Here is a 13,902-nt window from a genome sequence, read left to right as displayed (position 1 = left end):
TGGTGTGTGACTCCACGAAACACCAGTGGGCAGGGAACTCCCCATTTTGGAACCCTGGGTCCACTGCAGGCCCCCAAGAGGAAAGGCATGGAACCTACTCTCCATGGAAACTTCAGCCTGCAGCACGTGCCTGGTGGAGAGAGGCAGCTTCTTGCCCTTTTATATACATTTTTAACCTTGTGGACACTCCTCACATGTGTGACTTCCTGCTGCTTCCCAAATACATTCCTAAAAATCTCAGGCTATCACCTACAAATTGAAATCATCTTCATCTACATTTTCGTTATTCCAATTTGTGCCCAAATTTGAGGAAGGTGTGCCTAAATGAACATTCTACATGTACTTGAGTGAACTATAGCACATCTTCCAGCATACTCTGTTTTTTTTGAGACAGAGTCTCACTTTGTTGTCCAGGCTAGAGTGAGTGCCGTGGCGTTAGCCTAGCTCACAGCAACCTCAAACTCCTGGGCTCAAGCAATCCTGCTGCCTCAGCCTCCTGAGTAGCTGGGACTACAGGCATGCGCCAACCATGCCTGGCTAATTTTTTTTTCTATATATATTAGTTGGCCAATTAATTTCTTTCTAGTTATAGTAGAGACAGGGTCTCGCTCTTGCTCAGGCTGGTTTCGAACTCCTGACCTCGAGCAATCCACCCGCCTCAGCCTCCCAGAGTGCTAGGATTACAGGCGTGAGCCACCACGCCCGGCCCCAGCATACTCTGTATTCCAGTTTCCTCATATGCCTAGATATTTCATTAATATAGGCCCTATACCTGTAGGGACCAAATGTTTCCTTGTACTGTCACTTCCATCTGTAAGGAGCTTCCTCAACATAGCCCACAGAGTTCTGCAAAGACATGACACACTCCCTAGAACATTCATTTTGTGGTATTATACCCTCTAGTGGAATAATCTAGTATAAAAATAAGTAAAATTATTGCACACATTTATAAAGTCATGAGAAGCAAATAACACAAGGAATGGTGATATAGAGTTATAAAGGGTGTGGTAGGAACAGGCTGAGGTAATATACTTTAAGTTAAAAGGGTCAGAGGAGGCCTTTCTGAGTGGATAACAATCAGGAGGTGGAAGCAAAGGCCAAAAGACAATCTTTGGGGCCAGGCGTGGTGGCTCACGCCTGTAATCCTAGCACTCTGGGAGGCTGAGGCGGGCGGACTGCTCAAAGTCAGGAGTTCGAAACCAGCCTGAGCAAGAGCGAGACCCCGTCTCTACTATAAATAGAAAGAAATTCATTGGCCAACTAATATATAGAAAAAATTAGCCAGGCATGGTGGCGCATGCCTGTAGTCCCAGCTACTCGGGAGGCTGAGGCAGGAGGATTGCTTGAGTCCAGGAGTTTGAGGTTGCTGTGAGCTAGGCTGACACCATGGCACTCACTCTAGCCTGAGCAACAAAGTGAGACTCTGTCTCAAAAAAAAAAAAAAAAAAGAAACGACAATCTTTCGGAGGGGATTTCAGGGAAGAGTGAAGAGCAAATAAAAGACTTGGGGACAGAGACTTTCCTAAGACTAGGTGGTAATACTCACAGGGGACAGAATTCCATGAAAAGAGGTTCCTAGTAGTGTGAAATAAAGCAGAGTTCTAGCCATGGCATGGTATAGAGGGCCTGTTCACATAAACATCACTGTACAGACAGGGGTGCAGTGTCCCATGTCCCTAATCCAGGTAGGGGACAAGTTCTATGTTAACTCTATCTCTGAAATGAGAGTCCTAATCCCAAGAATCCCAGGCTCTCTTTCACTGCTCCAGAGACTTCCCTTTGGTCTATTATCATACCCTGATGACTGATTCACAGCCTTCGTCCAACCCCCTACGCTGCTATACCAGTGATTTTTCCAATCACAAATCCACATCCCGCAGCATCATACCATAAACATACTTACAAAGTTTTAATCTCTTCTTTTTCTCATTGACGACAGAATAAACTCAAATCTCCTCTTGATGAACATTTGTTTTTGTTTTTTTCTAGGAGTCAGATATAGCATTATGCTACTTACTAGCTCCCCATATATCCCTCACCCATTCTACTACCATTTTGCTAATGGCTCTTCTCAGAAAGGCCCTGTACCTGGAAAAACCTCTTCCCACACTTCACGTGAACTCAGTCCATGCTGAGATCCTTGCTCCTAGATGAGGTCTTCACAAATACCATAAAGTTGAAATTTCCATTATTCTAAGACTCATTTTTCTATTTTCTTTTTTTTTTATGAGCAGGGACAACTTTTAGTCTTTATAAGGAACAGTAAGTAAATGGTATTACCTGGGAATACTCCCCTGGGAGGAGTTCAAAAACATAATCTCTTGCTATTTTAATTCAAAATGTATCTTACAAAGATATCAGGCATTGGCTAGGCCTGTAAAACCATTTTAAAGAATGTTTTTACAGAGTGAATTCTCTTTTTTTAACGTAACAATGATGACCATTTATTGAGGAACTTATGTTATCTTTTATTTCACCTTCAATACTTACCACTTATTCCTCCTAAGGAATAAGCTTTGTACCCTTTGACCAACATCTCCCCATTTTCCATCATTCCCACCCTCTGACAACCATCATTCTACTCTCTGCTTCTATGAGTTCTATTATTTTAGATGTACACATAAGTGAGAACATGCAATCTTTGTCTTTCTGTGCCTGGCTTATGTCACTTAGCATAATGCCCTCCAGCTTCATCCACGTTTTTGCAAATAGCAGGATTTCCTTATTTTTTAAGGCTGAGTATCAAGACTCATTTTTCTAAAGCACTGATCTGATTCCTCTTTCATTTGTATGTCCAAACATATTTGCTTCCCCTAGAGTACCTATAAGCAAAATCTGGACTGCCCTGGGCTGAGCAAATAAAAGACTTGGGAACAGAGACTTTCCTAAGACTAGGTGGTAATACTCACAGGGGACAGAATTCCATGAAAAGAGGTTCCTAGTACTATGAAATAAAGCAGAGTTCTAGCCACAGCATGGTACAGAGGGCCACCAGATTCTAGCTCCCAACCACTTTTCAAAAAGCAAAACCTTTCCCCAAACACCTCATCATCCATTCATTGTGGACTACTTGCTGTGTCCCTAAAATAAGTCCTATACATTTTCATATTGGATCCTTCAACCTGGTCTATTTGTCCCCCATCGTTATGTCATTCAAGGCCATACCCAAATTTTATCACTGACATAAGAAATTTATAGCTTCCCTAAGCTGAAATTTTTATCATTCCCCTTTTCCGTCATTGAAAGCTATGTCTCTCATAAGGTTCTTGTCGTTGGCATTATATGACAGTCAGCTATATGTATATGGATTTGCAGACACCAAATAGCAGGGACTGCATCATTTTTTCAACTGGGCATCCTATAGATTCATACAGATACTGCAATGCATAAATTGGGAACTCAAAGCTCATTTACCATTATTTCACAGACACAAAACTGGAGGTCAAAGATGTTAAGGAATTTGTTCAAGGACACACAATTGTTTAATGGTAGAAAGAGGACCAGATTGCTGCCAAAGACAATCTTTCATTCCTTTTTGCAGCAACTTGGATAGAATTGGAGACCATTATCCTAAGTGAATTATCTCAGGAATGGAAAAACAAACACCACATGTACTCTGTAATAAATGGGAGCTAATTGATGGGTACACATGGGTATAAAGAGATGTAAAGGTAATAGGAAATCAAGAAGCGGGAAGGGAGGGAGGAAGAGAGGGGTAAAAACCTACCTATTGGGTACAATGAACACTATTCGGGTGATGGGCATGCTAAAAGCCATGACTTAAGCATTATAAAAGGTATCCATGTAACAAAAACATTTGCAACTCCTTAATATTTTGAAATTTTAAATAAAAGAAAGAAAGAGGACTAGGATCCAGGACATTAGACTTCCAGTCCAGCAGTCGTTCTATTCTATGTGTAGATTCTTCATTTCACCAGAGATTGGGGATTCGAATAATATGGGTGCAAAGAAAGTGAGAACAGAGAAAACCTTTCAACTAATCTGTTTCTCTGAGACCTTAATCTCACCTGCAAATAGGGGGAGACAATGAGAAGACACACTCCTCCAACTGCCCCTAGCAGCCATTTCAGGGGCTTTTCCTTGATCCATTACTATGGCCCTTGTAAATTAATTTCCAAGCCACCAATTTCTTTTTTCCCCCTTGTTTTCTCAATGATTTTTCGATATACGAAGTTAAATCAGCCAGCACTGTACCACAAACATGATGAAAAAATTTTTTTAGAAATTTCCCATGTACTAAAGATTATACTAAACTCCTCTTTGATAAATGTTCAAAATTTTTCAGGAAACAGAACATTACCACTAGCACCCCCACCCAACACACCAGGCATTCTAACATTTCTGACATCTGGCCAATGGCTCTTCTTTAACCAGACTCCGCACTAGAAAGACTTTACCCTAGTCTTTCAGTCTAAACTAAAATCCTATACATTTCACACAACTAACAACCTTTATATCAATTAAATTTCCTATGAACTTGGTTCCACATTATCTACTTTAAACCTTTAGAAAAAAATTCCCAGATCTTACAAACCATTTCCCTCTCCCTTGACAAGCATAAGAAAATTTATATATTTTCTTTAACTTTACAGAATTTTCATGTTTCTCTGACCTTCGCATGTGCCAAATCACAGTGCCAAGAAAACTGTCTCTCGCCTTCCCTTGTCTATGCAATGATTATTTATGCTTCAGGTTTCAGATTAGATGTCACTTCCTTCCAGAAGCCTATATGGAAACACGAGTCCTGGTCAGGTGCCCCTCTTATGAGTTTCCAGCAAACCCAGTACAAACATTCTAGTTTTTTGGTACCCCAGACCATACTATGTTGTGTTTTCCAATTTCCTATAGTTCCCACTAGACCATAAGTTCCCCAAAGACAAGGACTCCGACCAGCATTTTCAGTGTCTAACACTGTACCTGTGTGGACTAGGTATGCTTTTGCAGAGTAAATGAATGAATGAACAGACTAATAAATATGTGAGAGATATAGATATGTGTGTGGAGCACAATATTTCTCCACAAACTCTTCACTTCAATCTCTTCCAATCATTGGCAGATTCACCCAGAGCAGACCTTTGCCATACCCATGACCTCACATTTCGTCTGCATGATGTCCACAATACATGAGACAATCTTCCCCAACTTTTCTTAAAGTGTACTGTCTGGGACTTCTCTGTCAGCCAGCATGGCATATCTTTATTGTCCATATTCCACATAACCTAGAACACACAATACTCAAGGGCCTGGAAGCTTGACATGAGGATGGGTATTGGGGAGGAGTCAGGTGGTAATCTAGGAAACAACGGTGGACCACTGAGGCTTGAACACTAATAAAGCAGCAAGCCTCAGCAGAACCTCTAGATCATATATCATCCTTAAGACCTTGTCTTATATTAATAAATTCTAACCTACCCCGATAGTGTGTTTTAGTTTCAGGTTAGGAGCTCGAAGATGGTGGAGACATTTAAAAACAGTTCTTTGTGGAATGGATAAGAGAACTCATCAAGAAAATGCAGAAGGATGGACAGACTAGGTTGGAGGCCTCATCATTCCCATAGTGAAGCAGATGAGAAAAGCTCAAAAGAGATGTCCAGGGAATTTCCTCTGGTCAGACCACTAAGGTGCGTGTCAGACCCAGAGTAGAATCCGGATTAGAACCATGATGCTGATGTCAGGAGTCTTGGTTCATTTCAAGTTGCTTCTATATTAAATAAGTACCCAGCTGACTGTGGGTGAGTGTATGGGTTATACATGTGAAGGGACTATAATTCAAATCTTATTAGAGAGTATGGAGAACTTGCTGACAAGAGGCCAATCATGCAGGAATGTTTTGAGCTTAAAAGCTCCCCAACTTGTCTTTACTTACTTTCTTATGAATATTTGGAAAATCAAAAGCCACAAACCCTAGCTTAATGTATGAGGGCTATAATATTTAGAGGGAAAAGAGAAAAATGACACACCTCGACTATTTCCACCTTAGTCCACTAGCTAGACCTTAATGTATACACCAATCAGACTGGTGGTGCAAAAGAGGAGAAGAAAGGGACCTTTGAATTGTGCTCCAAAGGGACCTTTCTGTTGTGCTCCAATTCATGACCTCACGGGGTCATGAATTGGAGCACAACAAATTCCTGAGTCTCTGTATGTTTGCAATTAAGGAAAAATGCACACAGGTCTCTTTTGTACGATGGTTTTCCTGGTGATCATAAACAGGCATCAGTGAAAAGATCAGAAAAGCATCAACTTTCGGACCCATTACTGAGCTCTCATGCTTCATAGTCCCTAAATTCTAGCCCTTGAATCCTAATTAATAGTGGTATGAGGAAGCCAAATTTGGAGAGTGATATAACAGTGAAAGATGCCTGAAATGTCAGGCTAAGTACTATGTTAAAATATGTACAGGGAAAAGCAGCTACCTGCCTTGCTAAAGCATCCACCTCGGTCTGAAGAGCCAAACAGTCATTCATGGATAAATACAGAGAACAACAGTAGGGAAAAAAACCCCAGCTTGACTCAGGGTCAACAGAGTCAGTCCTGGAAAAGCCCTCCTCTCTTTGGCCTTATTTTACAGGAATTCATAGAAATATTTGCATATAAAGGGATTTATTTGACTGGGCAGATGGAAGGAGAGAGGAGGGGATGGGTATATACACACATAATGAGTGTGATGCACACCGTCTGGGGGATGGACACACTTGAAGCTCTGACTCGGGTAGGGCAGGGGCAATATACACAACCTAAACATTTGTACCCCCATAATATGCTGAAGTAAAAAAGAAAAAAAGGGATTTCACCTTCAAAAATAAGAAAATTTGAAAAATATCCAATTCCAAAATGGTGAAGTGAGTTTTGTTTAAAATGTTCAATGGTGTCTCGATGCCAACATACTCCTCTAAGGAATCTCAATTCTACTTCTGATTGTGTATGGTAGGTACCTCCTTTGCTCACATGATTTGGGCTATCTCAGTTTGAAGTCCTACACTCCCTCATTGTGAACAGCAGAAGCAGTATGACCTAACACTATGGAAACCCTGTCCATAAGTTCTGGAAGAGGTTTCTGGAATAGTCCTTAAGGTATAGCAGGGAGAGAGCAACCCTTGGAAACAAATATTGGAGCAAAACTGTTTTCGACCTTCTCCCCTTCTACTCATGCTCATCTTCTTTTTCCCTTTCCTCTACCCCAGTTTCAACTACTCTATGGCACACGTTCCTCCTATCAGTCACTGAGGTTGAATGCTAGCTTCACACCCATCCCACCCCTATCCAGTTCTACCTCTGCAATGCTGCTCAACTCTGTCCACTCTCTATTCACATAGCCCCAAACCTGGTGTGAGCCCTGATTAAGTCTCACCTGGACTGCTGGGAGTGCCTCCCAAATGACCTGCACATCAGCATTTTCTCCCCCCCTAATTGACAGGCAAGGTTTCCTAATTCCCAGAGTAACATGTCTAGTGTGTAATATGAGCTCTATTTCATTTCATTGTCCCAATTCTCATTCATTCATTTAAGAAATATATATTTGTGCCTATTAGTCAGGCATTCTTCTGGGCATTTGAGAAAAACATTACTTGTTCAACTTCTCCTCCAACATAAACCTGAAAATGCCTAGATTAACAGACAGGGACCACTAAAGTCTGACTGTTGCTTGCTTTCTAGCCCAGAAGAGATCTCTACAACATATGTTCCAGCTACAACTGACTCTTAAAGCTCTAGCTTCCGTCTTCAATAGTACCTATAAAAACTTTATAGAAAAGTTTACCTAGTTGTCTACCATTTCTCCATACAGAAACATTATTAACTATCATTCACTGTTGCAAGACCTTTATATATGTTAACTCACTTAATCATAACAAATTATTTTATCCTGCTTTTATAGATAATGAAACTGAGGCTCAGAGAGGTTAAGTTTCGTCTCCAAGATACCACAGCTGCTAAGTGGTGGTGCTTGGCTTCAAACCCAGGAAGTTTAACTCCAAAGCTTATTTCCCTGATGATTCAAGATTCAAGCTCAAGCCTTTAACCTGAAATCATCTTCCCCTGCATTTGAATCATGCTCAGTTATTACCTCATCCTAAAGTCTCCACAGATGTCATGGGATCATGAGTTAGAATTAATTCCTCTCTCCCTTCCTCTCTCACTGAATGATCTATACTTATCAGAAATTCCATTCTCTCTTTCTCTCTCTTCCTCTGTCTCTCTCTCTGTCTCTCTCTTTCTATCTCTCCCCTCCGCCTCCCCCTTAATTGTGAACTCATGAAGGATAGCTCTGTATCCTCCCATAGAAATACTGGAAACTGCAAAAGATGCGTTTATGAATCTGAAGGTATTTCAAATGAGTTTCAGGTATCTCAGAGTTTATCTGGTGCCACCCTCTTAATGAAGATAAGAAAACTGGAGGTGGGATATATTAAGCAATGTTTCCCAGGCTTTTCAGCTAGTTACTTATAAAGCCATGACTCCTAGTCTGAAAGGAGCCTTTCACAACTCCTGTTCTAGAAGTCTTTCTAGCCTACATGTTGGTTCTAGATCACACCAATGAATACAACATTGCATCTATAGTCAACAATACTGTACTGAACACTTACAAAGATTCGTTAAGAGGGTAGATCCCATGTTAAGTGTTCTTACCACAATAAAATAAAATTAATAAAGCAAAAAAAATACTATCTACCAGTGATAGTGTTACCAGATTGAAAGGAGTCAGGTTCAGGAAGGAGGGAGAAAAGAGAAGGAAATAGTGAAAACAGAAAAAAAAAAAAAAAAGGAAGTGGGGAGGGCAATCCCACTTGCTACTCACCTGTGTCTTAGAATTGTGACCTCTAGGACAGAAGCCAGTAGCCTTTTGGGTAACAAGGCCACAAAATCTGTGCATGAATGTATTCAATCTACAAGAAACATAGTGATACTGTTACAACTTGTCATTATTTACTCTAACTGTTCCATGCCAAAATAATTAGAGACTCAGAGCCAAACAACGGGGACAGTAGATCTGGACCATTATACTCTTTTCACTTCCACTTTCAATTTGGGCCCTATGATGCATAGCCCACAGATGTCTGCCATCTTTGATTCCTTGAGGCTATTGGCAAAAGATAGGCCAGTCTCCCCTGAAACAGTATAGTGGAGGACCACACACCAAATCAACACACTCAGTGTGTATTCATGGTTGGGAGTAAAATCTAGTGGTTAAGAATCATGGCCATCCCTTAGAGAAAAAAAGGCAGTTCCGGGGACTAAGATAGCCAGCCTTTTATATGACAGGAGTGGTGCTTTGTGTAGCCAGGACTGAGTCTTGACTTGGCATCCTCTTTCTGCCTTCACATCCTCAGAGAGCTTCAAGAGGAAGGCAGCTATCTTGGCCTGGGAGATGGCAAAGAGGGGCAGTTCATGAATCCAGTAATTTCTACCCTAGGACCCCCATGATAAGTGACCCTCAAAACTCATTAAAGTGTTATTCTTAGTCCATGGCCTTGTAGATATGGCAAAGCTGGAGGCAGTTTCTTGAGAGAGGATAATACTGTTTTTATACTCCAGATTTATATGAATTATTCTCACAAGGGAAAAAAAGCACTATGTCCATCCTTCACAGTCTCTGTCAATAAGCAGACTTTACCAATGTATTTCTGGTGAGAGTGCATCTGGTCATCTATGTCAATTTCATTAGAGTGGGGAACCTGCGGCCTTGGGGCCACATGTGGCCTTCGGGATCCTTGAGTGCGGCCTTTTGACTGAATCCAAATTCTGTGAAATCTGGATTCAGTTGAGGGGCCGCACTTGGGGATCTGGAGGGCCACATGTGGCCTTGAGGTCGCAGGTTCCCCACAGTTTGCAGAGTGCAATGCTGCCATGTGGACACCAGGGGCAATGTTGCCTAGCAAATACAGGCCTTGGAAGCCAACCCTAGGGAAAATTTCTGCAACTCTTTCTGCAGTAAGGAATGCAGTGGTCATTTTACACAGAAATTAAAGAAATGGGGAGGGTATTTTCCTCTCTACTTTTTTGTGTACTATGTTCCTCTCTCTGTCCACTCATTTGCTCAGAATGGAGATCTTCCCTCCTCAACATACACATGTACACATATATACACACAGACTTCAGCCAAATCCTGGAAAATCTATCTTTATTGGCATCTCTAAAAGTTAATCCCCTTTATCTATTTGCACTAAGCTGCTCCTACTTCTCTTGTACCATGTTTTTTTTTTAATTTATTTTATTTTTTTGAGACAGAGTCTCACTTTGTTGCCCAGGCTAGAGTGAGTGCCATGGCTTCAGCCTAGCTCACAACAACCTCAAACTCCTGGGCTCAAGCAATCCTTCTGCCTCAGCCTCCCGAGGAGCTGGGACTACAGACATGCACCACCATGCCTGGCTAATTTTTTCTATATATATTAGTTGGCCAATTAATTTCTTTCTATTTATAGTAGAGACAGGGTCTCGCTCTTGCTCAGGCTGGTTTCGAACTCCTGACCTTGAGCAATCCGCCCACCTTGGCCTCCCAGAGTGCTAGGATTACAGGCGTGAGCCACCACGCCCAGCCATCTTGTACCATGTTTTGACCTCTGGTCCCTGTATCTAGATTTTTCCTCTCAGTGCTTCTAAGTGTCTCTATCTAAAACACAGATTTAATCTCTCAGCATTCCTCTGCATAGAAATCTCCAATCAAACAGGATGCTCCATCTCATACACCAAGGGTTGGTAAAAAGGTATGTTTAAAGGGCCAAATAGTAGATATCTTAGACTTTGTGAGCATATGGTCTTTATTGCAACTATTCATCTCTGCTGTTGTAGCACAAAAGCAGCCATAGACAATACATAAATAAATGGGCATGGCTGTTTTCCAATAAAATTTTATGTACAAAAACTGGTAATAGGCTAGATTTGAACTGTTGGCTGTAGTTTTCTTGACTCACTATTAACTTGTATAGCCTCCTTCCTGGCTTACTGGGGTGAAGACAAGACCTTCTCACTTTACATACCTATGAACTAACTCAGAAGGCAGGCCTGCTCAATTTAACCCAACAGTCCACAAGCCCCATTCACTTTCTGACTCTTAAATATATAAGCATAGAATTTCTCTGTTAGGATGAACTAAGAGGAAGACTCACCAAAAGAGTCACCCAAAATACTTACAATGGAGGCAGGGATATGAGGACTGCTAAGAAGAGATTTCTTACCAAGTGATTGTGAGTGAGCAGACGATAGGACAGGAGTATTTAATCATAGGCAAAGGGAATAAAATAACAACAGCAGGTAATACAGAAAGGAGAAATGATTACAGGGAAGTGGTCAAGACAAAGAAAGCTATTAGGAGTTTCTTTCTTTCTACTCACCTGCTTTCAAGGACTGTTGGCCTCTTCTGAGGTAGCACAGAATAACATTCAAGAGCCTGGGCCATGGAATCAGGCTGCCTAAGTTTTGAATATTGGCTCAGTCACTTACATTCTGTGTGAATTGTAGGCAAGTCCGTGCCTTAGTTTCTATATCTCAAAACAGGGAATGATAATACTACAATCTCTGAGAGTTTTTGATATGATTAAACAAACAGTACACATAAAGCCCTTAAGACAGGGCCTAGCACATGGTAAACAGTCAATAAGTGTCAACTATTATTATTGTGGGAATCTGGGGACATAAGTCTGTAGACTTTGGCTAGTTCTGTCTCAGGGTCTGAATTCTAGAACTTCTATTCTGACACAAGATAGACTGTAGCCTACCAAATATATATTCAAAGGCCTGCTGTTCTGGAATTTTATGGAATTGGGTTCTTAGCCACAACACAGGAAGAAAGGGGCTTTTCAAATAAAGAACTTACTAAAACAAAGCATTATTTTCTGCCAATCAAATCAGTGGCTAATTCCTACAGATTTTATCACAAATGTTCTGTCTGTTTTACTCCTTTCGATCTATCCTCCATTCATTTCAGAGTAGTCTTTGTACAAATCCGATTCTAATATACTTTTTACTGCCAAACTTAAAACTTTTATTTCCTCCCCACTACTTGATGAATACATCCCCAATTCCTCTGCTGGGTATTCAAGGTCTACTATATTCTAGCTCCATTCCACTATTTTTTGAGTGAATTAGGTCTATGCTTATTTAACTACATGGTTAGTATTGTGATATTTAATTTATCTAACATTTATTTTTAAAATTAAAATAAAGCAAAATATGATTTGGGGCATATAGTGCTATGAATTTTTATACAGGCAAAGATTTGTAGAACCACTACCAGAGTCATGATAAAGGACAATTACAGCACCCAGAAAAAGTTCCTCATGCTATTACTTTGTAGTCATACCATGTCACCACCCTTAACCCCTGGGAACCACTGATCTGTTCTTTGCCACTTTAATTTTGTCTTTCTGAGAATGATACAGAAATGGAATAGTGTACTCTAAGCAATATTTTGAAGCTGGCTCTTTTTCATTCAGCATAATGTCTCTGAGAATTGTCCAACGTGTTTCATGGATGGACAGTGCATTCCTATTTGTTGCTGAGTAGTATTCCATGGTATGAATGTACTGTAGTTTGTTTAACCATTCACCATTAAAGGGCATCTGTGTGCTTTCTAATTTTTAGCTTTTATAAATAAAACATAGCCCTCTATATTCTATGTACATGCACATCCACATATATATTATCCTACTCCTGTGAACCAACAGGCAAAGTAACAGGCATACTTTATCAAAGTCCTGGAAGTGTACTTGCACTGCTCTACCTCTTCAAACAATATGATTGTGTTTACTTTACCACACTGATGTTTATAACAATTCACTCCACTATCAACCCAAACACTGATCCACAATGGTGACTTTCACCCCCACAATTTCCATGGTACTATTGAGCAACACCACAACCCTGGCAGGTCCCATAGTACTCAGAAGGGGTACAAACCACTCAAGAAGATCTACACGACAGTATGCTGAATAGCTCCAGGGAAGATATAGAAGTGTAACATGCTATCTTCTTTTTTTCAGAAAATCACCGTTATCTAACCCTGCCAGTAATATCTGTGGATATTGGAGACCAAGCCTTCCAAGTTCTAATTATTTCCCACCCATACGGTTTTAATATCTCTTCACTCCCTGCTACTTCCTACCTATCAAAGCTATCCCACGCTTCTCCACCTGCCTGAGAAAATTCACATGGGGAGTGAGAATATATGGAGAAAGAAGTATTTGCCACCGATACTAATCAGCTGCAATACTTGGTGCAATTGGATGGGTATCAGCTAGAACAACAGTCATGAGAGCTTTCCTGCCACTAAAAAACACTCCAAAATATCTCAACATTTTCCTTCAGGCATATCTATTTAATAGAAATAGTATGCCCCAAGAAGTGTACCCTTTTCTGTACTCAGAAAAGGGTAATGTTTGCCATTGTTCGGCTGACTCATAAAACTAAGCTACAAGCACTAATAGGCATTTTAATAATCACCTCAGACCTTACGACCCCTAAAAACATACTCTCATTCTCACTACCCCAACCACCCATTGCAATTTACGCTGCCATTGATTCAAACTTATTTGCATTTGTTCTTGCTCTCATCTTTTAATCTCCCTTCCCTGGTTTGGGCTATCTGGCTCTGCGTCTTGGTTTCAAATTCCTGCCTCTGGCTTTTACTTTTTTTTTTTAAGAGATGGGGTCTTGCTCTGACACCCTGTCTAGAGTGCAGTGGCATGATCATGGCTCACTGCAGCTTCGCACTCCTGAGCTTGAACAATCCTCCTGCCTCAGCCTCCCAACTAGCTAGGACTACAGGCATGTACCACTATACCTGGCTATTTTTGTAGAGAAAGGGTCTCACTCTATTGCCCAGTCTGGTCTCAAATTCTAGCCTAAAGTGATCCCTGTACCTCAGCCTCCCAAAGTGCTGGGATT

At 40.9% G+C, this 13,902-nt stretch overlaps 1 long non-coding RNA gene across 1 annotated transcript in view; it reads right to left on the bottom strand.

Moving 5' to 3' along the window:
* The window catches only part of LOC142865780 (uncharacterized), a 47,638-nt gene that overhangs the window by 29,414 nt on the left and 4,322 nt on the right, over positions 1–13,902 (bottom strand). Inside the window, exon 2 of the long non-coding RNA XR_012915906.1 lies at positions 8,819–8,906. This is a non-coding gene — a long non-coding RNA (uncharacterized LOC142865780). The remainder of the gene's footprint in view (positions 1–8,818; positions 8,907–13,902) is intronic.

Source organism: Microcebus murinus, chromosome X, assembly GCF_040939455.1.
Source record: "Microcebus murinus isolate Inina chromosome X, M.murinus_Inina_mat1.0, whole genome shotgun sequence".
Lineage (NCBI taxonomy): Eukaryota > Metazoa > Chordata > Mammalia > Primates > Cheirogaleidae > Microcebus > Microcebus murinus.
The sequence above is the reverse complement of the archived record's forward strand: the minus strand, read 5'-3'. Positions and strand labels throughout refer to the sequence as shown.